A 25,556-nucleotide genomic window follows, 5' to 3' on the forward strand; every position below is an offset into this window, starting at 1 on the left:
CTAATCTGGGGTTGGTTCATAAGCACAATTATATTGAAAGTGGACTGAAAAGTTGCTTAATGTGTTAAAAGGTCCTGTCAGAGTGTCTGGACTCTGGATTTGATGCAAAGAGGAAAAGATTGGTTCAGTTAAGGCACCACTTCAGCCCTCAAATGATCCTTTGCATTGCTCTAAAGTCTGATTTAAATGTTAGAATGTAATTTTCTGATGAACTTTGGAGTAAGAAGCTTAAAAGTGAAACAAGCTTCAGGTAGTGTTGTTTTTAGGGGATTTGGAGCAAGTTTGAGGTGGGAATAACTGTGTCCATCTGTTGTCCAGATGCCATTTCCATTTCCATTATTTCCATTATTTCCATTTCAGAAGTTACCTGGGAACAGCTGGAAGTTGGAGGCCAAGGCTTCAGATGGCTGAACCACCAAAAACCATGCACTTGCTGTGAAATATAAGATATTTTCAGGTAATTTTCCACCCAGACAGATAAAACATGCTGGATAATTAACTGGCTCCCTCTTTTCCACCTCTCCTTGTGGCTGCCTCTGCTGGCAAGTTCTCCCTCAGCTTGCCCAAGGTGATGTTGGGCTAGAGAAAGTAATGGAATTTGTAATGGAATTTGCACTGAACACCCCAAACCTGCCAAAATGCCAAGGATTTCTGGGGAAAACATCGGGAAAAACTTGGAAAAAGTTCAGCCTAAAAACCGCAAAAATCCCTAAAAATTCACACTAAGAAATGCAAAAGTCCCATAAAAATCGCATTAAAAAAGGCCAAAAAAGTCCTAAAATCTGCACTAAAACACCCAAAATCTGCCAAAATTCCAAGGATTTCTGGGGAAAACATCGGGAAAAACTTGGAAAAAGTTCAGCCTAAAAGCCACAAAAAATCCCTGAAATTTCACACTAAGAAACGCAAAAATTCCCTCAAAATCACATTTAAAATGGCCAAAAAACTCCTCAAATCTACACTAAAAAAACCCATAAATGGCCCCAAAATCCTGTGAGATTCCAGGGATTTCTGAGGGGAAAAAAGAGCAAAATGGGTTGGCAAAAAATCTGGGAGAAATCCAGCTTAAAATGGCCAAAAAACTCCAAAAATCACAATAAAAATGGCCTAAAAAGTCCTAAGATCTGCACTAAAACACCCAAAATCTGCCAAAATTCCAACATTTTTCTGGGAAAACATCGAGAAAAATTCAGCCTAAAAAAAACCCAGAAAAATCCGTAAAACCACACAAGAATCCCCCAAAAATCACAAAAACAATGGCCAAAAAATCCTAAAATCTGCACTAAAATACCTAAAATCTGCCAGAATTCCAAAGATTTGTGGGGAAAAAATCAGGAAAAATTCAGCCTAAAAAGCCCAGAAAAATCCCTAAAAACACATAAGAATCCATCAAAAATCACAATAAAAATGGCCAAAAAAGATCCTAAAATCTGCACTAAAATACCTAAAATCTGCCAGAATCCCAAAGATTTGTGGGGAAAAGATCAGGAAAAATTCAGCCTAATAAAAACCAGAAAAATCCCTAAAAACACTCAAGAATCCCCCAAAAATCTCACTAAAAATGGCCAAAAAAGTCCTAAATCTTCACTAAAACACCCCAAACCTGCCAAAATTCCAAGGATTTCTGTGAAAAACATCGAGAAAAATTCAGCCTCAAAACCAGAAAAATCCCTAAAAACACACAAGAATCCCCCAAAAATCTCACTAAAAATGGCCAAAAAAGTCCCAAAATCTGCACTAAAACACCCAAAATCTGCCAAAATTACAAAGATTTCTGGGAAAAACATCAGGAAAAAATCAGCCTAATAAAAACCAGAAAAATCCCTAAAACCACGTAAGAATCCCCCAAAAATCTCACTAAAAATGGCCAAAAAATCCTAAAATCTGCAGTAAAACACCCCAAATCTGCCAGAATCCCAAAGTGTTGTCACCTAGGGCTGGGGGAAAGGGGTGCAGCCCCCAGCTGGGCTCCCAGACGGAGATTTTGGGGATTTTGGGGATTTAGGGGATGAGATGAGGTAGTTCTGTGTGCTCAGGGGTCAGTGGGAGCAGGATGAGGAGCTGGGCTGCTGCTGGGCGGGATTCCAGTCGTGTTGTTGGACCCAGGGGCACCTGGAGCTGTGTGTGTGTGTTCCTGCACTCTGCCCGAGCTCCTGCCAACACACCCCTGATTTTGGGGATGTGCTGTGCCTGCCTCTGCCAGGTACCCCTGGGCAGTGCCAGCCCTTCCCTGGCCTTGGGAGCAGCTTTTTGGAACGTCAGTGCCACGGGAAGCAGAGCAAGCAGGAGCAGATGTGCCCATGGGTGCTGCTGGCCCATCTCCCTGGCCAGGGCAGGACTCATTCCTCTGCCCCTGGCCAGCCCCTGTCCCCTTTTCTTGGGAAGAAAAGCTGGATTAATTAGAGTGGCATCTCCTCTGCATCCTCAGGTCAAGCCTGCTGTCCCTCTGCTGTGTTTGCCCACTAATGAGTAACTCAGAGAAGGATGCTGGGGACAGGAGAAGGCTGGAAGGCAAGGAATATGCTCAGATAAGAGGGGTTTGGGTTGTTTGTTTGTTTGGAATATTTCTTTGGGCCATTCATTATATTCCAGTCATGAGGAAACATGTGACTTCTCTCTGTAAGAAAAAACTGATTTTATTATTTGGGGGGTTTTTTGGTTTGGTTGTTTTTTTGGGTTTTTTTAAATTTGTTTTCTCTCCCTCCAAAGATCTGGTTCTTAGTCCTGAGGGGACCTTTGCTGTCAGAGCTCCATCCTCCCCCTGCCTATCAGTGATTTCCCCTGGCTTTGCACCTCCCTCCACCCTTCAGAGAATAAACAAGAGCCTCTGTCCTGGCCATGCTGCTCCCAGTACCTGTGCTGGCTGTTTCCAGCTTGCCCAATCCGCAGGGATCGAGGTGGCTCCTCCAGAAACACGTGGATGTGCCCTCAGCACGTGGATGTGGACACAGCAGCAAGCAGGAGCAGTGGGAGGGAGACCAGAGCAATAATTACATTCCTGGATGGCTTTTGCTGCCTGACTTGGTTGCTCTCACCCAGGGTTTATTGTCCTGCACGTTTCTGCTCCATCCCTGGGTTCATTTGGGGGTGCTGGGCTCATGGCTCTCTGCATGGATCTGCTGATCACTTTCCAACCATTAAACCCAAGACAGAATGGGAGGAGGGGAAGACACCTCATGCATTTTTACCCCACCCTGCATCCTTCCCAGCTCTTTCCCCTGGCAGAGACTGGGAGGAACATTATTTTGCCCACCCCCTGCTCCCCACTGCCATCCCAGAAATCTGGGAATCACAGTTGCCACAGCAAGGTTGGGCCCCTCAGGTCTGGATTTTTTGGGGGTTGTTTTCTGGCATTTTTGTTTAGTCTGGTGCTGTGTTGCAGGTGGTGAGGCAGAACATTGTGCTGCAAAGCAGCTCTGTATTTAGAAGCAGAAGCAGGGATGCACGTTTTTAGCATCCCTAATAGACTGGGATCCATAACAGTTCGCAGGGAAACTGGTTATTGCTATTCCCAGACTAGCCTGGGATCTAACAGTGACACAGAGGATGAGCCTGGTGGATCCTGGCTTGGCTCCTGCTGCTCTCCTGGGACAGGGATGGGGATGGGCAGGAGCTGGGCTGCCCTGGGATCCCGTTCTGGTGGGCAGGCTTCAGCTTCCACCCCAGCCCAAACCACCCAACAGTGCTGGGAGCAGCCAAACAAGGCTCAGGCAGCAAATTCCTCATCAAAAAGGCTCTCAAAAACTTTCCTCAGTCCCAGCTGATGTTTTATAGGAGCTGCAGGTGCTTAATATCCAAGGGTGTTTTTTTTTTTTTTTCCTTCCCCAGGTGGGCTTTTTTTAAGCAGAGATTTGAGAGCATGAACAAAGAACAGGATGATATTCTAAAAGTGCTCATATCTTGCTGTCCCTAAATGCAGCTGCTGTGCCAAATGGAGATTCATTTGTTCGTGAGATTGCCTGCAGGAAGAGGGATTGAGCAGTGCTGCCCAGTGCCTGCTGGGCTAGTTTTGGGTGCTGGGCAAGGCAGTGTTTGTCAGGAGAGGTAAAACTTTGTCAGACACTGGGATCACTGGGATACAAACAGTTCACCTGCTGGCACAAGGGAAAGAAAACAAGAAATGTGTGAGCAGAGACGTGGCCAGCCTCAAACCAGCAATGTCAGCTGGCTCTGCTGGAGACTTCTTGCTCCTTCTCAAACCTGAGGTGGGTTTGGGCCAGCATCTCTTTTTTTTCCCCTTAAAAACAGCTGGGTTTTCCCCAGCTGTTCTGCTAGAGAATAATTCATTTCCCTACACACTTCAAGGACTTCACACCTGTAGTTTATCCAGCTTAGATTTCTTGAGCAAACAGGGCTGGAAGATTCAGTGATTCTGAAAATGTGCAAGGTGCTTTTGACAGCCGGGTGGGAGGCGAGTTCCAGGGAGACAGGCAGAAATGGGGATGGGAATCTGCTCCAAGAGGGATTAATGCAAACACCTGGTCCAGCACACCGTGGCCAAACCCTGCCTGCATCATTCCTGGCTTGGAATTTTCCTGGGGAGAGACGGGAGGGGGATGAGTCCACCCTGCTGTGGTGACGCCGCATCTGGGAATCGCTGCTGGAGATTTTCAGTGGCGAGGCCACTCCACCTCGTGGGTGTCACAGCGAGCAGGCAGGAGGAACAAAGCCACCTTTGTGGCCGCTGCCCTGCCCTGCAGAGCTGGCCCCAGGCCAGAGAGGTGCCTGGCTCCCTCCCCAGGGCTGCCTGAGCAGCCAAGAACTTCCCGGAGCTGGAATTCGGGGCACGGCTCCCTCACCTGGAAAAGCAGCTCAGAGGGGGCTCGGATGGGGTAACTCCTGAAAGTGCTGCCAGCCCACCTGGGTGTGCTGGAGATGCTCCTGTGGTCCTGGGAAAGCTCAGGGATCCATCCGTGTGTGCTGTGTCCTCTGGGATGGGATGGGAGGAGAAGGGAAAGCTCAGGGATCCATCCGTGTGTGCTGTGTCCTCTGGGATGGGAGGAGAAGGGAAAGCTCAGGGATCCATCCGTGTGTGTGCTGTGTCCTCTCCTCTGGGATGGGAGGAGAAGGGAAAGCTCAGGGATCCATCCGTGTGTGCTGTGTTCTCTGGGATGGGAGGAGATGGATCCCTCTGAGTCTAACACCCTTAAAAACGTCAAATTCTACCCAGGGAATGGAAAAACCCCATCCTTTGGGATCAGCATGAAACCCACTTTAGCTCCACGCCCTTGGAGGAGGAGAGGATGAACCCCTCCACATGTTTCATCACCTCAGGGCAGGTGGGAATCACAACCTGCTGGCACACTCCCCCTCCCTGGGATCTCACATCGCTGCTCCCGACTGGAAAACCCCTGGGACTGCGAGAGTTAATCCTCCATCCCAGCTGCTTTCCTCCTCGGGCTCAGCAGGAAGAGGGATTGTGCTAGGCAAGGGGCACCACTGCGGAGAGGGAGGAGGCAAAAAAAAAAAAAAAAAAAAAAAAAAAAAAAAAAAAAAGTAGTAAAAAAAAGTTTTGTGTTTAGACCTTTTACCTAATTTCCAAAGTTTCAGACCTGAGGGCCATAGCAACGGGAGCTGCCAGCGGTGTGATTGGAGGCAGCAGCAGGGCTGGACTGCCCTCCCAGCTCCCCAGGCAGCATCCCCACACATGGGACACGCTCAGAGCTGGCTTTCTGCCTCCCCTTCCCCACGGGAAGAGCTCGAGGCATGTGGCTCTGTGTGTGTGATTTCATTTTTTTTTTTTTTTTTTTTCCAGCTGATTGCCTTTGCTCGTTTCAATTACATTTTCCCTGGTTTCTGTGAGTTGTTTAGAAAGTTCTTGGGCACTTGTGAAAGCAGAGGGCTGCTCTCATGAAGACCTGCCTAGAAATCAACAGGGTGGTGCAAAGCCAGCGAGGTGCTGTGTGTGTTTGTACAAACACAGAGAATTCAGAGGGGGTGGCACTGTGCAGCTGCAGGACAGAGCTGGAGTCCTGCAACCCTTCCCTTCTCTTATCAAATAAGTCTCTGCAAAAATACCAGGGGTTCCGGCAAAACAAAAGCAAATATGTGATTTGGGGCAGTAAAAACTACAAATTGTTCTTTTTATGCTTACAGTTTGCTAATTCTCCTTTTAGGTTTATCAGAGGGGTTCAACCATCAAGTTCCTCTCCAAGCACAGCCCATCCTGGGGAAACACAGAATCACAGAATATCCTGAGCAGGATCATGGAGTCCAATCCTGCCCAAAAATCCCACCCTGTGCCTGAGTGTTGTCCAAGATAACTTGGCAGGCTTGGTGCAGTCTCTACAGGGAAAAATCCTAATGAAATTTGGATGTGCTTCCCACCTGAGCTTCCACCTTTGGTGGCAGCATTCCCAATTTTCCCTCAGTAGCACTGCAGAGCTGACACAGCCGTGGGCTCAGTTCCTGCAGGTCATGGAGATCAAACCCCCCAGCTCCTCCAGAGCTGCTTTTTTGGAGCAGAATCTCTTTTCACTCTGCAGGTGTGAGCGTTTCTGGCAGCACTGAGTGGTCAGGGAGAAGAGGGAATGAAAGTGGCTAAAAGGAAAAGCATTTGCAAAGGAGGAGCTGGGGATTGCAGGAGCCACTGAGTTGATGCAAATTGAGCTGACCTGTATCCCCAGATCTTCAGGATTATCATGTCTGTGCCATGGTTCTCTTGTGCAGCAGACAGGGTCTTCCTCCCACTCCTCCTCCTCCTCAATGAGCCACAGGCTTTGCAAACCCTGTGCTTAAGACACTGAATCCACTCAATCCTCTTTCCACCAGGTTGTCTGGTGAAAACCTTCCCAGCACAAAACATTTCTGCCATTCCCAGCTTGTGCATGGCTGTGTGGGCTTGCAGCTCCCTTTCCTGTTCCCGTGAGTGTTAGGCATTTATCTTCCAATCTGAATTAGTATTTAGGGAAAATGAAGGGTGGGATACCCCAGCCAAAGCTGCCTTTGTGTCCACTGCTGTGCCCAAAGCTTTCTGTGCATCCCTGTAGCATTTGAGCCCTCCCAAGAGCAGTGAAATAAGGTTCATCCCTAGGGAGCTGTGTGCAGAGAGAGGATCATCTTCCCCAGGATTTCAGTAAGGTGTGAAATTGGGTATTCAGCTGTTTTCACTATTCTATTACTCCCTGTATAAAAGAATCACCAATTTTTTGCCATTTATCCTGAAGATCCAGTGTGATATTCCCATCCTTTGGTGCCCTTTGAATGTCCCTTCAGCCAGTGATTCCCCACCACCTTATTTTTAGGGTACTTTTCACAGAGCACAGGATTTGTGCAGAAAAGCCTTGGAAGCTTGGAGCACCTCTCTTTTCCCAGGGGTCTGAGCCAGCAGACACATTTCCCTCGCAGACAACAGCAGGATGGCTCACTTGCACTCAACTTTCTGTTCTTCAGGAATCACTGGGATATGAATAGGATCCTTATCAAACCAGGTTCATCCAGAGGACAAGGCCACATGAATTGTTTGCAGAGCTCCAGCAAACAAACAGCATTGCTCCTGATTCCTCATTTGCCCATTTGGATCCAGTGGCCAGCTCAGAGGCCACAGAGCTCAGCTGCAGGGGGGTGACAGCTTTGGGCAAGCTCTGGACCATTCCCCATCCTCCCAGGTGGTGTGAATGAGCACCATGGAAAGAACTTCTGTCTGGAACCTTTCAATTATGGATCTGGGAGGTAAAAACTTAGTGCCTCTCCCATCTGGGGGTATAAATGTAGAGGGAGGACCTTCTAGGAGCACAGCTTTTCCTCCTTGGGGTCTGCAGTGAGGTGGGGGATGAAGGATGCTGGTGATGAAATGGAAGGGAGGGCTTGGCTCCCTTCCCAGGACTGGCATCCCAGAGCAGGAGAGGCCACAAGCCATAAGGAAAGAGGCAGGTGACACAGGGCATGGCCAGAGCTCTCAGCATCTGAATCTCCCACTGCTGGAAAATTCTCTTTGTCATCTGCTTAACGAGGAGAGAAAATCTTGCAGGCATCTTCCTTTGTCTTGCTGCACTTTGGATGGCCAGAAGAGCTGCTATTCCATGCAGGCTGACTTGCCCAGCCAGCCCTGCTCTCCAGAGCAGTCTGGGGTGTTTTGGAGCACATCTGGGCTGTTTTGGAGCACATCTGGGGGCGGGAGGCTCGGGGGCTGCAGCGAAGGAAGGGCACACATGAAGTTCATGTTGATGCTGGCCAGGCTGCTGGCTCTCCAGAAGGGCTCATGTCTGCACAACTTCAATCCAGGGCTAAATTTAAACACCAAAATGTAGAGTTTAGGAGCCCAGGGAATAGCCCAGCCCTCGTCTCCTGTGGCTGCCTCCAGCCAGCCCTCCCTTTGGCAAGGAAGAAGCTTTTGTTTCCCTTGGACTCTGGGCCAGCTTGGAATAATAACAGCAGCAAAAGCCTCCCTGCCCCAGCACAATGAAGCAGCGCTCTCAATTCCCAGATGTGCAGGGGGGAAGTGCCCAGTGTGTCCCTTCCTGATGCTTCCCTTCCAGATGTGGAGTGGAGGGAGCTGGAGACAGCTGGTTGCCAGCCAGGAGAGGAGTGGACAGTGGATTTTTGCCCTGGAGAGCACTGGATTCTCACTGCCTGTGGTCGAGGGAAGCAGTTTGGGTGTTTGGAACAGCTTGAGGGTGCTGTGTGCTGCAGGGAGGGGATGACCCACCAGGAAAGGTGAGGATGTGTCTGCATCCTCAAGGAACCCTCAGTCCCCCTCAGGCACCTCTTGCTCCTCATCTTCTCCTCCTGAGCATCACCAGCAGGGCTGGGCTCTGCTCAAATCCCTGCAGGCAGCTCGATGGGACAGAGTCACATTCCTGGCCAGGGACAGGGGTCAGCATGGAGCCACCAAGGTCCTGCTGAGTGAGTCCCAAGGGAGCTGCTGTGGGATGAGTCTGGAGATTGAAGCCTGTCCCCCTCGGAATGAGGTGGGAGTGCTTCAGGTTCAGCCTCTTTTGGGCAATCCCCAGGATTTGGGCAGCACAGCTGCTTCCCAGGGTGGCACTGCATCCCATGACCCAGGCTGGCTGGACCCACCCCGTGGAAAATTCCTCCTGCCCATGGACAACGTCCTTGTGCCTTTATTTTGGAGCAGCTCTGAGGACATGGCCAGCACAGGAGATAACAGGTGCTGACAGGAGCCTGGCTGCTCACTGGGGTTTCCAGGGCTTCCATGATGTTTGCAAGTAAAGGAAGGTGGGAGGGAGATGGAGGAGGGTGACAGCACAGGGGTGTGACAGAGGAGCCCATGGAGGAGTTGGGATGTCTGAGGAGGTCACAGGGAGGGATGCTCATCCCAAAGCCCGTGCTGGCATTACTCACAGCCATGACCTCAGCCTGGGGCCCCTCCCAAGCTGTGCCTGAAGGGAAGGCTGGGACAGGGCATTCCCGTGGGTGGGATGGGGGTCAAGGCTGATCCACCCCTGTGGCAGCAGTGCTCAGCACCTGAGATTTGGGGGTGCTCATGGCATTTCCCTGCAGTCCTGCACACTGTCTGCTCCTCCTGCTCACATCCTTCCTCATTTTCATGCAGCACTACTGGCCACCCATACTCCACAGCCCACCCAATGGACTCTTTGCAAAACCAACTATTTATTTACAAAGCTTTTTTTTTTTTTTTTTTTTTTTCCCTTTGCCCAGATTGAATTTTCCACTGGGCAGCAAAGGTGCTTTGCCTGGCTCTTTGTTTACAGGGGGAAAATGCACACCAGAAAAAAAAGCCCAGGGGGTTTAAGTTAACCTGAAGCTTGAAGCTGTTTCATTTTCCATGAAGGAATTGTGCAGGTGTCTCGACAAAATGCTTCAGGGGTTTTTGCAGTATCAGATCTTATAGTTTGTCTTCCTGAATGTGTAAAAATATCCCAGGGAGACCTTTGCCCTAATGGCAACTCAGGATAGCTTCCAGTCTATCTCAAAAAGAAATATGGAATAAAAATTAGAATAGATACAAAAGACCCTCTGGAAGCAATGTAAGCAATCTGTCTTGGGCTGAATTGCAGAGAAAATAGCTGAGGAGTGCTGAGGAGGTGCTGGGCATGATGCTGGAGGTCATGGGGGTAATTCAGGTGGGGTACCAGGTACAGCCCAGCTGTGAGTGGTGCTGTTCCCAAAAGGGAGGGACATCCCATGGTTCACACCAGGCTGCAAAGACAGGCTGGGCTGGCCTGGCTGTGGGGTGGTTCATTGCTTGATGCCAGCTGTGGGACCTGCCAACAGGGCACAGGAGGGAGGAGAGCTCTGGAGCAGCCCCTGGAAGGACTCACTGCCCTCCAGCCTGCCCTGCTGGGATCAGAGGGGTGGAGGGGCTTGGAAAAGGGATCATGAGCAAGCAAGGGGCTTGCTATCCTAATGACTGGGTGTGCAAGTGGTGGTCAGACTCTCACCCTGGTTCCCTGCACAGGTTCCCAAAACCATTTAGACAGTCTGGGCTCCAGGACTTCATTCCTTGATTGCATCCCAGAGTGGCTGCAGCTCTGGGGCCACCTGAGCAGCCTCACAGCACAGGACTGGAGGAAACCCAGGATTTACACATCCCCTTGGAATCCTCCAGCATCTCTGCCATGCCTTTCAGTTAAAAGATGGGAAAAAAAAGCAGAGCCAAGAGGAGGGGAAGGAGAATTTTAAAAAGGGAAAGGATCAGCAAGGAGGGAGGAGAGCAAGGGAGGGGTGGCTGCTTGGGAAATCTGGGCAGCAGCCACGTGAGGAGCTGTGCTTTTGGCACAAGCTGCGTGTTCTGTGCACAGGGAGGGTGTGAAATCCCCTCCTGCTTCCAGGAATCCTCTTGGCACGGGACGTGGGGCTGCTGAACATGAGACAACCTCTGTAACCCAAGCAGGTCCCTGCTGGCTGGCCTGGTGGCTTTCCTGGGGTGGCAGCACAGGGGACAGCATGTCCCAGGGCAGGGGGTGCACTGGGGGGACAGGAACAATGGGAATGCACTGGGAGCTTGCACAGGGAACCTGGGGGCAGGGAAGCTTCTCCATGTCAGGGTGCACGGCTGTTCCTGGGGAGCAGCCTGGCTCCAAACCCTCTCCCAAAGTCAGGAATAGCCCCTGGCTGAGGGACAAACCTGTCCCCATCTCCCCTTCCCCCCCTGGGCGGGGACAGGAGCTGTGGTGACATCCTGCCCCCAGTCACAGATAGCACAGCTCCCTGTGCTGCTGCCAGCACACCTGCCCCAAAGGAATGGGGGTGAAAACTGTTGCTGTGGAGCATAAAGCCAAGCAGGTGAGTGAGGATGGGGAAGAAAAGCTCCTGCTCACTTGGGGCTTGTCTGAAGTGGCTGAGGATGCCATGAGGGAGGGATGATCCTGGTGGGGGAGGAGGTGATCCCATGGCTGTGTCCCTGCTGTGTCCCCTGCTCCCAGCCTGGCCTGGCTGCAGGGTGAGAGGGGCACTGGGCTGCTCTGGCTTAGCAAAGCAGGGAGGGTGAGGGGCACACAGAACCTTCCTGCTCCTCACCTTGCATTCAAGTCTCTGAAAATGTGCCCTAATTAATCCTTCAGCTTCAATTCTTTCAGCCAGGGAGGCAGGGCCTGGCTGAGCAGCCCTCTGCAGGACATGGGGTGGGTTTGGGCTGCCCACTGCTTTATTTGTGTTGTTAGCGCACGCCACAGGCACTGGAGTGAGTGAAATTCCACCCTGGAGCAAGTCCTCATCCCCATCCCTCTTCTCAGGGATGGACTGGAGCCAACAGTGGTTGGTTTCCCCAGTGCCCAGCTGGGGAGAGGGGCAAGGGCTGGGAGGGTGCCAGGGTCTGGGAAGGGCAGGGGACAGGGGACAGCCCTCCTGCTGCTGTCACTCCTGGAAGAGTCCCAGGAGAGTCAGGGTCTGGTGGTGCCCAGCTGGAGACCCCACTGGAGGCACAGGGGCTCCTGGTGTCAGTGATCTCACAACAGGCACCAGTGCCAAGGGAGCTGAGGGTGCTGGGATGCTGAGAACAGACTGGGACAAACTGGGGGAGGCTGGGGAGAAGGGCAGCCCCACCCTGCTTGCTCAACGGAGGGATGAGCTGGCAACACGGTGAGTCAAAAGCTGAAAACGAGGGGAAAACCTTGAAAAGGAGAATGTGTGGGGGCTTATTGAAAACATAGCTTGGGTTCCTTTATCACCTCCAGAGTGACTGATGCAAGGGAAGCATCTCACCAGGGCTCCCAGGGAGTGAGTCAGGAGGGCTGGGAGCTCCCCCTGCCCCTTCCCAGTGTGAGTGGTGATGGTGATGAAAATCACCAATGCATCATCGAAGCCTGAAATGAAAAGAGAAATTCTCCCCTGGGATGCTGACCCAACCAGCAATCGTGGCAAGAGACATTTCCTGGAAAGGCAGAACTTAAAATTCCCTGCTTTAAGGCATGAGGTTTGCCTGGAAATCAGGCCAAGCAAAATGTGCTGGGACTCACTGTTTGGGAGCTCTGCCTCATGAGGTGTGAATACCTGGTTTTTGTGGAGGTCTTCTAGGTGAGATGATTATCTCTGCTTGAGACACCTGGTTCAGGTGGCCTGGGCAGCCAGCAGTGATCAATCACACACCCAGAGGTGCTCACACTGATGGGGTTTAGCAGGACCAACACTCCAACCTCGCCTTGAACACGAAAGGTGGTGACCAGGGAGCTGAACCCCCGCGGCAGAGGATGCCAAGCACTGTTTTTATTGCTGCAAACAGCCAGGCATGAGCACTGGGGTCTATTTTTCTGAGCCATCACACAATTTTGGGAGGATTTTTCCCCTCTATACACAACCCAGAGCATGCCTGCACTCCCCTGTGTCCTGCTGCCAGCTCATGGCTCTGCTCTGTGCCATCCCCTCTGGTGTTTTTCCCCCCCAGGCGTTTTTCTCAGAGATCCACCCCTTTATTTTTTTTTTAATTTTTTTTTTCCAAAACAGGCAGTTTCCCCTAACAGCAAGCACCCAGCAGCCGGCAGCTGATGGCACAAAACTTTCCACTTGTGCTTTTCATCTGCCCAGAGGAGGGAAGTGCCTGCTCTGTGTCCTGCAGAAGGGAAACGTCTGCCCTCCTGTGTTCAAAGTCCCCTCCAGAGTGCAGCCCAGGGTGCACTGACCTCATGGAGCAAATATTTTCCATGACATCTCCTTCTGCCATCCCCTCTCGGGCTCTGTACCTGTAGCTCTGGGTTTGCAGCCAGCTCCTTGTTCCCCACGTGTCCCCAGGCAGTGTCACCTCCTGTCACCTCTCTGGACACCCCCAGGGACTCTGCTGGCCAACGAGGTGGCCTCTGGGCCACTGCTGCTCCCCAGGGACACCAAATCCTTCTGGCTTGCTGTGATGGCATCTCCATCTCTGGGTCAGGGGGACACTCCCTGCCTCCATCCCTCTGCTCACCCAGTTAAAGGGAAAGGGGGATGATCCAAGAGGTGTTTTGCACCTCCAGCCTGTGTTTGGCTGCACAGAGTCCTTGCCCAGGCTGTCCCTCTCAAGGGGACACTCATATCTGCTGCCTGGTTTCCTGCACAGCTGCTGCAGAGCCCAGAGCTCCTCATGGCCAAGGTGTTTTATTTCCAACCATGGAAAGTCCTCCACCACAGGGATTCTAAGACAAGGTGCTGTGGTCACTCTGCTGCACTGGCCTGAGGGGGGACAGAGTATTCCATGAGTTGGATTCCTGAGGATTAAATCCCTCCCACCCACCTCTTGTGCAATAGGGAGAAAACACAGAAATATTACCAAGAGTGTGGCACACACCAGGAGGCATCAAAAGATGTGGTGATTTTTCCTCTGAGGGGAAAATCACCCAAATCATTTGCTGTGGGCATTTCAGAGCCCTTTATTTCTTTCTGGGGCTTCATTTCTCACCTACAGAAGGTTCTCCTCCTCAGGTGAGGCAAGGAGAATACCCACACCTGCCCTTCTGGTAGCTCCTCCACAGTTTGTAAGAGTTTCACAGTTCTTCTACACAGGAGAAGTTTTGTTCTTCCCTAGAGGATTGTTAGTGCCAGAGTGAAAATCAACATTCAACATCTGTTAACCTGGGTAGGTTTAGGGCTCCTTTTTTGGCTGCTCAGTAAGGTTTTTCATTTTGAATATCTCTCTTTTTGGCTGGCAGGGAGGGTTTTTCCACCTGCTCCACAGCTTGCCTGGTGGCAGCTTCACAGGAATGCTTCAGGATGCAGTGGAGAGCTCAGCCTGTGATTCCAGGCTGTGTCCTGCACCTGCTGCAGAGCAAGTCATGGACCTCCTCCCTCCATCCTGTGCTGCTGGAGCAATGTGTGCATCCCTGGGACATTCCCAGCAGGGCTCTGAGTGCAGCACTCCCACCTGGATCGCCCAAGGGTGCTGTCCATGAGCTCCTCCAAAAGAGCTCTGAAAATACACATTTTTTTGCATCTGTTTTTGGCTTCTCCTAGGAGGAGAGGTGTGTCTTTGCTCTTGAGCATGTGCTGTGCTCCTCTGTGGAAAACCCAGGTGGATCCCTGCTCCTGGGAGGATGCAAGGGCTGTGCATCCCACCTGAAGGTGACAGCTCACCGTTGAGGAAATTATTCTCCTGTGGAAGCTGGACAGGGCAGAATTCTGGAGGTGGGGATATAGAATCAAATACTGGATGTATAAACCTTGGCTTCCCAGAGGTCTGGATCTTCCCTGGGACTGCTCCTCATATTTATGGGGAGAGGAAACCACGGCTAACCTCACCACAAACACAAAATAGTCGGGTTTTGTTGCCTTTTTTTTTTTGTTAATTTTTTGGGTTCCGTGTGTTCAGCTGGAACAATAAAACATCTGTTCCCGAGCCCAGCAGCTGGACTGAAATGAAATGACGTTAGCATCAATTATCCTCCGGGATGGGGAGCGCTGATTTCCTCAACGCTGAATAACAAATGAGAACAACAGCTTGGCTCGGTGGCTGTGTGTTCCCAGAGAGCTTCCAAACCCCACCTGCTCCAGCCCTTGGGTTTGGGGTGCCAACTGCTGTGTGTCACTGCTCTGGGTACCACCGTGAGGCAGCGAGGGAGATGCTCTTGGGGGATAAATCTCATTTCTGGAGTCTTGGTTGATGGCTGGGGGAGGTTTTCTTGAGTGCACCAAGTGATTTTTGGGGGGGATGGGGTGGGGCTCGTCGCTTTTTGCAGAGCCAGCACAGAGAGCCCCAGCTGGGACGTGGCCAGGGATGGGTGCAGGCAGCAGCCCGGAGCAGAGCTGGGGTTCACAGGGGGATGGGATGACGCAGAATCACGTTCCCCGGGCACAGAAAGGGGCCATTAACGGGGAGAAAGGGGGGAGCGGTGGAGCACAATGCCTGTGATTTGTTGGCAGGAGCGACCTCCAGTCCCTGGCAGCACCTCAAAGCAGCTGCGAAGTGCCAGTCGGTGGCGATGCTCCGCGCGTGATGTGGGCGCCTGACCCTGGAGCAAGGCGGGGACACGGACACGGGCTGGGACGGGGACACGGGCTGGGACACGGACACGGGCTGGGACAGGGACTGGGACTGGGACACGGGCTGGGACACGGACACGGGCTGGGACTGGGACACGGGCTGGGACAGGGACTGGGACAGGGACTGGGACTGGGACACGGGCTGGGACACGGGCTGGGACACGGGCTGGGACACGGACACGGGCTGGGACACGGGCTGGGACAGGGACTGGGACAGGGACTGGGACTGGGACACGGGCTGGGACAGGGACTGGGACAGGGACTGGGACAGGGACTGGGACTGGGACACGGGCTGGGACACGGGCTGGGACACGGGCTGGGACACGGACACGGGCTGGGACACGGGCTGGGACAGGGACTGGGACAGGGACTGGGACTGGGACACGGGCTGGGACAGGGACTGGGACAGGGACTGGGACAGGGACTGGGACTGGGACACGGGCTGGGACACGGGCTGGGACACGGGCTGGGACACGGACACGGGCTGGGACTGGGACGGGGACTGGGAAACGGGATGGGACACGGACACGGGCTGGGACACGGACACGGGCTGGGACCGGGCTGGGACACGGGCTGGGAAACGGGATGGGACACGGACACGGGCTGGGACATGGACAGGGACTGGGACACGGGCTGGGACACGGACACGGACACAGACTGGGACACGGACTGGGACACGGGGTGGGACACGGGCTGGGACGGGGACACGGACAGGGGCTGGAACACGGGCTGGGACACGGACTGGGACAGAGACACGGACACGGGCTGGGACGGGGACACGGGCTGGGACACGGGCTGGGACACGGACTGGGACTGGGACACGGACACGGACACGGACACGGACACGGACACGGACACGGGCTGGGACGGGGACACGGGCTGGGACACGGGCTGGGACATGGACTGGGACATGGACTGGGACATGGACTGGGACATGGACTGGGACACGGACACGGGCTGGGACGGGGACACGAACTGGGACACGGACTGGGACACAGGCTGGGACACGGACTGGGACACGGACTGGGACACGGACTGGGACACGGACTGGGACACGGGATGGGACACAGGCTGGGACACGGGCTGGGACACAGACTGGGACACAGACTGGGACAGGGACTGGGACACGGGATGGGACACAGGCTGGGACACGGGCTGGGACACAGACTGGGACACAGACTGGGACAGGGACTGGGACACGGGATGGGACACAGGCTGGGACACGGGCTGGGACACAGACTGGGACACAGACTGGGACAGGGACTGGGACACGGGATGGGACACAGGCTGGGACACGGGATGGGACATGGACTGGGACACAGACTGGGACACGGACTGGGACACATACTGGGACAGGGACTGGGACACGGGATGGGACACGGGCTGGGACACAGACTGGGACAGGGACATGGACTGGGACACGGGCTGTCCCCTGGGGATCACACCAAGCCGGCTGCTCCTCCCCATGGGTGAATCCTGAGCGCTCCAGGGATGTGGGTGCCATCCTGTCCCATCCCAAACATGCTCACCAAAAGCAGGTTATTCCCAAAATCCCAGCAGCACAGAGAAAACCACGTCTGTGGGAAAACTGGAGGGAGTTAGCAGAGAAAAGCCTTTTTTCTAAGCCAGCTGCTTTTGTACCTGCACAGCCTGATGCTTAAATAACTTAATCTTGGAAATAATTTTGGCTGCTGCAATTTTGAAGCCTCTGAAATAGCTCTGCTGCTCCCTGGGGAGCTGTGAGCATTTTAGGCCAGGCAGCTTCCAGCACCCTGCAGGTGAGGTACAGCTGCTCCTGGCAGCCTGTGGGGCAGGGCTGGGGGGAAATGGGGCTCCTGGGGCTTGTGTGATGCTCTTTGTGATTTTTTTGGAAGGAAAGTGTTTGGGGTGAGCAGCAGGAGAGAAAGAGCTTGTAAAGGGAATAACAGCTTGCTCCAAAATCCTGAGAGCATCGAGCACCCAGGGAGTGCTTTGTCTGGCTTCTTCCTTGGATGTCCCTCTTGTGGGAGTGGAATTGTTTGGGTTGGACAGTAAAGATCATCCAGTTCCACCTCCTGCCATGGCAGGGACACCTTCCACTATCCCAGGTTGCTCCAAGCCCTGTCCAGCCTGGCCTTGGACACTCCTAGGGATTGGGGCAGCCACAGCTTCTCTGAGCACCCTGTGCCAGGGCCTCACCACCCTCCCAGGGAAGGATTTCTTCCCAATATCCCATCCAAACCTGCCCTCTGTCAAGCTGAAACCATTCAACAGCACCCAGCACACACCTGAGAAAACTCCTCTTTTCCTCTAATCACTTATTGCTCTTGGCCTCCAGCCCTGGTTGTGTCCACAAGCCACACTGGGCCAGCACTAGCCCAGGTGTCACATCTGATGTTTGTCACCTCTCTGCTCCCAGACAGGGCACCCTTGGCCTCTCCTACCAGACACAGAGTCCAGCTGGGAAAATCCCCAAAACTTCCCTCAGAAGAGACTTGGCAGATCTAGAAGCAAAAGTAGAGGAAGCTTTGGCTTTATAAAAAATTTGAAAACCAGATCACTTTGTCCCAGAGCAACTGAACTCAGCCCAGTACGTCTATTTTTTGTTACATTATGTACTGTACTCCAGCCTGTTTGCCCAAGCCTTACAAAAGCAAGTGGATCCTCATTTTGTTGGCCTGTCCCAACCCTCAGTAACATGCTGAACTGGCTGGTTTTGGGTAGGTCTGGCAAGAACATTTATTCCTCCCAATATTCTGGTCTCCTGGCTGTATGAAAACAAGTGTCAGTGCTGGAGGCTGGCTTGGTATCAAGTAGTGAGGGAAAGGCTCCTTGGGTTCCTGGTTTCCCAGAAATCCCCATCTGTGGGAATTCATCAGCTGGAGCACTGAGATGGGGCTGCCCCAATTCCAGGCACCTCTTCCCCTCCCAGCCTGCCAGCAAAAACAGCCTGGGAGGATTCCCTGGTGTCTTGGGATCCAGAGGGACAGAGACCAGGGAAGGGCTGAGGTCCCTGCACCCTGCTTGATTCTCCAGTGGTCTTTTTCTTCTTTTCACCCCTCTTGCAGTGGTCTGATTATCCCAGCTTGGCTGGTAATCCAAAGGAATAGGAGGCAGAAGCCTGAAATGTCTCCTGAGGAGCTGGAGTTTTGTCCCTCCCTATGGCTCTGGTGCTCCCTGTAAACTCTCTCATCTCTGCCAGGACTGAGCCTTCTGTGCATCATCCTCCCCTGCCCAGGGCAAAATGTGCCCTGAGGGGCCTGGAGGGGTGGGAAACAGGGATTTGTGCCACTAGCCATGCTGGGATAGCCAGCAGCCACCTCTGCTCATCCCCTGGAGGAGACTTTGGAGAGCTGGACAGGACAGAAAATGCTGAGCAAGGCTCAAGAGGGTCCAGGTGTGTGTAATGCAGCTACAAGGAGGTGGGATGGGCGGAAAAGGGAATAAAGCAAGGCAGGGGCAGCATTCTGAGCACCACAAGGCATCTGAAACAGGGTGGGATGCTCTGTGTGGGAAAAGGATGCTTTGTCCCAGCATCTCTGGGGGACAGCTCTGGAGCTCCTCCTTCTACCAGGGCAGGGCACAGCCTGGGGCTGGGGCTAGAAGTGTTGTAACAACATCTGCATCCCATCTCGGCGGGGGTGAGTGCTCTGGGAGGCTCCCATTCAGCCCTGCTCACCCCAAACCCATCAGCATCACTGCCTGGGGCACCCGGGGACAGGGAATGAGGGGCTGCAGAGGGCTGCAGGGGCTGCAGGGACAGGGTCCTGTCCTCCCCCCAGCCTCCTCACCCCTTCATTTCAACACACTCTCCCAGCTCCAGGCTGTTTGCACAGCTCAGAATGTTCTGAGCATTATCAGTGTTTGCACTTTTGCCGCTGTTTGTGCTGGTTGCACTTTAAAGGCAATAAAGTCAAGCTTTGTTTGCCTACGAGGAAGCTGTGGGGGTTTCCCCCCCCAGCACACCAGAGCTTACCTAAAACACAGCTCCAACCACCCCTGGAAGGCCTGGGATGATGTTCCTGGGGGAAAACAGGAACAAACACAGGGGGTTCACACCGTGCAGCACCCCAAGCTTTGAGCTGAATGGGACAGGCTGAGCCAGCACGCTCCCCCTTTCACCCCAGGGAAAGCCAAGGAATCCCACATCCCACAGCCCCAGCAGCCCCTCTCCCAGGTGAACTCTTCCCTCTGAGCCCCAGGTGCTGCTGATGCCACCAGGCCATGGGGGTGACCTGTGTGTGTGCCCTCTGCTGTCCCCACAGAACACACCTCCCTGCTGGCTGCAACACGCTGTCCTCGTCCAGGGGTTAAACATTAACAGCCTGGGGCCAGTGCAAGGCCAGAGGAGTCTCCAGAGTGTCTGGGGAAGGGTGTTGTTTCTGGAGAAAGCAGTGCTAGCAAAGTGCCCTGCTCTGTGACCCTCTCCCAGCTCCCAGAAAAGCTCCCTCCATCATCCTCCCCAGCTGCTTTCTCCACCTCTCAGCCTGCTCTGGGCTGCCCAGCACAGGGTATTTTCCACACTGCCTAAGTCTGGGGTGTGTGCTGACCCTCTTGGGGTGATGCCAACTCCCCCCACTGCCCCCCTGAGCTCCTGGTACCCCCCAGAACCTCGGGATGGGGCAGAGCTCGTGGCAAACCTCAGCTCAGTGGCTGGACCATGACCACAGCTGCCTGTTTTCCTGGAAGGGCAGCGCTCCTTGCAACTGATCCCTGGATTACCACAGGGCATTCTGTCCGCCCTGCCGAGGCACATGTCACCTCTGTCACCTCTCCAAAGGGCTCAGCACCAGGAGCACCCTGTAAACAAGGGGACACTGGAAGGGACCAGGGGAGGCACAAACCTCAGAGCTTCAGCGGGGCTTAAACTAAGAAAAAAAAAAAAAAAAAAAGGAGGAGGAGGAGGTGGAAAAGGCAAAGCTGTGTCTGGGAATAACTAAAGCCTTGGCACGACCCAAAATCCCAAAATGCAGGTGCTGGCTGTGGTGTGGTGGCTCACCCTGCCCTCTCCTGGACACAGGCTTGCTGGCAGCAGGTCCCTTGGGGAAATATCTGGGATTTTAAATTGCCCTCCCTTGAGAAAACAGGCTGAGTTGTTTGGGGGGTGCAGCTTGCACAGGGCTGTTGGGCCAGGGAAGGACTGTAGCATGGAATCATGGATTTGTGGAATGGTTTGGACTAAAATTCACCCTAAAGATCAACTAGGTCGAGCCCAGGGAAAGTTGTGTCATTTGCTGTGAGCCAGCACTGGTGGTTTCCTGAATTGTCCATTCTATTGGTGGGGAATTTCCCATTTTCTGCCCGGGAAAATTTCCCATTTTCTGGCTGCAATGGGCTGTGCTGTCTCCATCTTCCTCCATCTCACAGGAGGAGGTGGATGGTGCTGTGGCACAGCCTGGCTGCTGCTGGGTGGTTTTTTTGGCAGGCCAGGGTGGCTGTGCCTTGCTCTGGGGAGGAGGCACCCACTCCAGCTGGAAGTGGTCTGGGAAGCAGCCTGGACGTGCCTGGTGCTGCCTGCTCCCCCAGTGTGGGCTGAGCCGTGCAGGGGGGCACAGGGCACATCTGGGCAGCTCAGCCTCACCCAGCAGAGCCTTGGCTGCTGCTCACCCTCTCCTGTTTCCAGACCAATGCTCCTTGGAGCCATCCAGGTGTTGTTTTCCCTAAGGAACTGCGATGCCAGCGTGTTGCAGGAACCCAGCACGGGTCTAATCCTGCCTTAGCCCAAACCCAGGGATTGAGGCGTGGGGTGAGCTTGGGCTGGAGGCACAAAGCAGTGCTGTGCTTTATCCCAGGCCCTGCAGACAGGGAGCACAGGGTGACATGGACATACCCGTGGTGCTAATTGCTGCCTGTAATCCCAGGATTATGTTTTACTGCTTGTTGTATCCCTGTTATGCTCCCAGCTCCATTCTCTACCCCTGGGCAAACCAGAGCACAGCAGGCCTTGGGATCCTCCAAATTAAATATCCTCCAAATTAAATGCTAATATTATTTTTTTTTATATATATCACATTTTCTTGTGCCATTTAAGACACTTGGCATAAAGACACAGCTCAGCCCAGAGACCCACATCCCTCCCAGCCTCCAAACATACCCAGCATATCCCGAGGGATTAGAGGAGGAGCAAAGAGCCTGAGTAAGTCCCCCTGGGATCACAGTGGATCCCAAAGCTCCTTCCCTTTGGCTGGGGATAAAAAAGGGCTCATTTTGAGCTGCTGAGGTCTGTCCTGCAGCAGAGCACTGCTCATCCCAGAGGGAGCAGCTGTCTGAGGCATCCATCAAAATGCAGGCACCCCCTTGGGAATGACTCTGTTTCATCCCTGGACCTGTTTATGGAATTATCCAGGACAGATGAATGGTGATTTTTGTTCCAGCAGACACGCTGCACCCTGGGAACCTTGCAGGAGATAAATCACTGACCCAGTAATTGTATTTCTCCACCTTTCTTCCTCCTTGGCTTCAAATAAATAGGTTTAAACTGGTCCCAGCTCTCTGAAGAGGTGGTGCTGAGGGATAGGAAGAAAGGAGAGGGAAAGGGCAGTGTCTGGAGGGTCCTGAGGGTCTCCTCACCATGAACCCAGGTGCCTCCTTCCTCTGCAAGGAATCACATCTGTTCATGTTCTTCCCTCCCTCCCAGTTCCAAGACAGACCACAAAAACAAGGATCTGCTGGGGCTGGGGAGGTGGGACTGGAGAAAACCTCTCAGCAGCTCTTGCTGCACTTCTGCAGAGCTTTTCTACCTGTAGCTTTTTTACTGTGTTTGGTTTCACCAGGTCTGATTTTATTGAATATTTCTGCCTTTTATGAGGCCCAGTACTCAGTATAGTCCATTTGGGAGGAGGCTTGGTCCATACACACATCTCTATGTATAAAAGCAGGGAATTAGGAGACTCAGGGTACATAAGTGAGAGAAAAGGGGGGGATTTGATTTATACTCCCACAGTGGGGCACCAGGAGTAGGATTTTAAGATCTTCTCAATAGAGGATTCAAGATTTCTAAAAGACAAACAACCCCAGAGCTCTTTCAAGCTTAGCCCCTGAAATAATAACCATTTTGGAAAGCGCTACTCTAAAAGGAAATTAAAAAAAAAATGAAAAAGAAAAATCCATAGATTGATGCATCTTATATGGCAGTCAATGAACACGAGCATCAGTTTTCAGGGTGGGTCTGTGCTGCCTCTTCCTCCACGTGACAGAAATGATTGAAATTCTTCTCCTCTGGCAGGCAGGCAGTGATCCCGCGCCGCGTCGGCCGAGGAGCAGATGCAGCTCTGGCAGGCACTCAGAAAAACACCAAGTGAGCAAGTTTTTCTGCTGCCTCTCACATCCTGGTTCCTGGGAGCGGGGCGTAATCAGCCTCCGTTTGTTCCACGGCTCCAGCTCCAGGAGCGATGGGAACACGAGCTGCAGCAAACTGCTGGGAGCAGCCAGGAAAATGGGGATGGGAAAGGTGCAATTCCTACTCTCTGTCCCCTTGAGCTTTCCCTGTTACGCAGTAAATAACTGAGACACCCCAAAACAAGCCTGGCAGGTGCCAGGTGCCAAAGGTGCCTCTTTGCTGTCAAAAACTGCAGGCACTTGCTGTGATTCAACATCCATGAGCTCAGCCTGCTTCTCTGGCTGATTTACTTCCCTATCCTTCCTGACTTCCCATCAGCTGGAGAAGGGAAAGCAAGCTGCCTGTGCCTTCATACTGCACCCCAACCAGCCAGGGAATATTGGCAAGGTTGTTGGGCACCAACTCTGTTCCCGCAAAACACAGCGTGGGATGTGAGGGATCAAAAAGTGGATTTCTTGCATGGAATGGGAAAAAACATCAACACTTGAACTAGTGATGGGGAAATGCTTGGAGAAAGACCTTGCATTTTTTTATTTTTTGGTGATTTATGCAGCTCCCCTGGTAGCTGTGCAGGGATGGAGAGTGTTGGTGTGAGGGTTGTGGGTTCGAGCCCCACGTTGGGCGCCAATTGCAACGATTCCCTGTGCCTGCCCTCTGGCTCCTAGGCTAGCTCAGTGCCAGGAGGAGGCTTGGAATCCTGCAGCAATGAGATAAAAGACCAAAAGAGGCTCTTCTTCTTGGGGTGATCCAAGTTTTATTCCTGAAGGGGTCCAGGGAAAAAGCATGGGGAACACAGGGAATTTTAAACCTAGAGTGAGGGGTGGAGAAACCCTGGATCACAGCCAGTCAAGGGAAAAAGGGGAAGGGTTAAACCATACAATGGACAATGGGGGAACCACAGGAGAAACCATTTCAGTGCAAAATATAAACCAAAGCAGTGAAATACAACATGACCCAAATATTGCAGGGCAGGACAGGGAGGGTTCCTCCACTCTCACCTTTGCTGTTCACACCCTTCCCCCTCTTCCCTGGGTGCTGCTGGGGTCTGGCTCCTTGGGATAACTCTCTACCCCATTCCCATGAGGCCAAGGACAGCAGAGGGTGTTTGTTCATCCTCCCACCTTGGCCATGCAACCTGCCCAGCACAGCTGCCCTGGCATGCTGGGAGTGACTTGTTGGCAAAAAATCACAGCAAATTCCCTCATCTCCAAGTGATTTATCTGCAGAGGGAAAAGCTAAGTTCAGCTTTGGCATCCTGCTTTTTATTCTCCTTGGTTTTCCAGCCAGGGGCCTGAGGAGTTCAGTGAGTGTGGCCGAGGTCAGGCTACAAATCAGGGCTCCTTCAGGCTGATGGAGCTGATTTATCTGCTGCCTGATGCTCCCTTGCTTTTAGTGCATCTGCTGGAGTTCCTCATTACTCACTAAGAGCTTATTTGGGACTCCCTGTCCCCAGGGATGGTCCCTGCTGGATGCTGTGCAGGATGCTGGAGCAGTGGATGTGAATTTCTTCATCCCACACTCATCTGCAAGCGGGCAGACACAAAGGAAGGACACGGAGTTTCCTTTGCTGGGATTGTGGGTTTGGGGCAGCATGGTGGAGACTGTGTCAGTGGGGGCTTTGTAACTCTCTCCATCCATCCTGGGGCTGCAGTGAGGCAGGAGATGCTCCACAAGCCCTTGTGAGCAGCATTTTTATCTCAAACATTGCACAAAGGTTATTCATTTCACCCACCCTGGCCTTTAGGCCAGTGGCTTTTGAAAAAATTCATTTTTGGGACAAGGGCTGCCCACTCCTATACACTCACACCCAAACCAGCAGCAGCAGCAGCTCCTAAAGCTGTGATGCTCCAAGCAGAGCTCCAGCACAGCCTCTGCATGGGAACACAGCTAATTTTAGCTCCTCAGAACGTGCACTGTGGTTGAGATCAGCTGCAACCAAAGAGACCCTGCTGGAAGGGGCTTGCTTGCTTATTATGCTCCAATATTCATCATCCTGAACCTCAGCTAAGAGTGTGTGTGCCCTCAGGGACATCCTGTGCACTCAGGAAAGGTGGACATGAGGGTGTTCTGACCAGCCAGGCTTGTGCAAAGTGAAAGCCAACATTATCTGGGCTGAATCAGCATCACTGGGGGCTTTATTCTCCAGGTCCACACGAGCACCCTGGACACGGATCAGGGTGAGCAGGGAGGTGCCTTGCTGCCTGCAGGAGCAGGGAGGTTTCCATGCAGGCCCAGCAGGGTGGATCTGGCAGGCAGGACGTGGGGCTGGACTTTGGCCAGCCCAGGAAGGTGTTTACTGCTGCCACAATAACGGCAGCTCCGGGGCTGGCAGCTCCCCAGTGTGCCAGGCTGGGGGGAAACACAGACCCCAAGGCCCCTGAACTGCCTCCTTTCAGGGTTTAGGGCTGTCTCCCCCAAAGCAGAAGATTTCAGTACACTCCACTGTTTGTGGAGTACACTTTCTGTTTGTCTGGAAGTGCTGGCACTGATGGGTGATGCTCCTCCACTTTATCCAGGGTTGCTGTGACCCACAGGGCTGTAGCCCTTAAAGCTGTAACTTGATTCTGCAGCCCTATAAATACGACCAGAGCACCCTATAAATATGGCCAGTGCAAAACAGTAACAGTAACTGCAGAAACAGTCATTTAATCCAGTTAAATATAAAGGACTGTAATCCAGCAGATTAGCTGAGCGTGGATGGGGAGCCACAGGGACCCAGGAGGAGTCTCTGCCCAGTGCTCCATGTTCAGCAGGCAAGGAGGAATGCCAGCAGCCCTTCACTGGTGTGCAAACCCCCTGAGGAAGAGCAGTTCTGCAGTGGTGAAGGTGGAATTTGGCCATGGAGCAGTCCAGTTCCTAGAGAGGAATC

At 52.9% G+C, this 25,556-nt stretch overlaps 1 long non-coding RNA gene across 1 annotated transcript; it reads left to right on the top strand.

Moving 5' to 3' along the window:
• The first annotated feature begins 4,092 nt into the window (after positions 1-4,092).
• Positions 4,093-23,212, top strand: LOC130256443 (uncharacterized). The gene is made up of 2 exons (XR_008841115.1): positions 4,093-4,205; positions 22,574-23,212. It is a non-coding gene; the product is annotated as an uncharacterized LOC130256443 (long non-coding RNA).
• Positions 23,213-25,556: the final 2,344 nt, after the last annotated feature.

This window comes from Oenanthe melanoleuca, chromosome 8 (assembly GCF_029582105.1).
Source record: "Oenanthe melanoleuca isolate GR-GAL-2019-014 chromosome 8, OMel1.0, whole genome shotgun sequence".
NCBI classification, from domain to species: Eukaryota; Metazoa; Chordata; class Aves; order Passeriformes; family Muscicapidae; genus Oenanthe; species Oenanthe melanoleuca.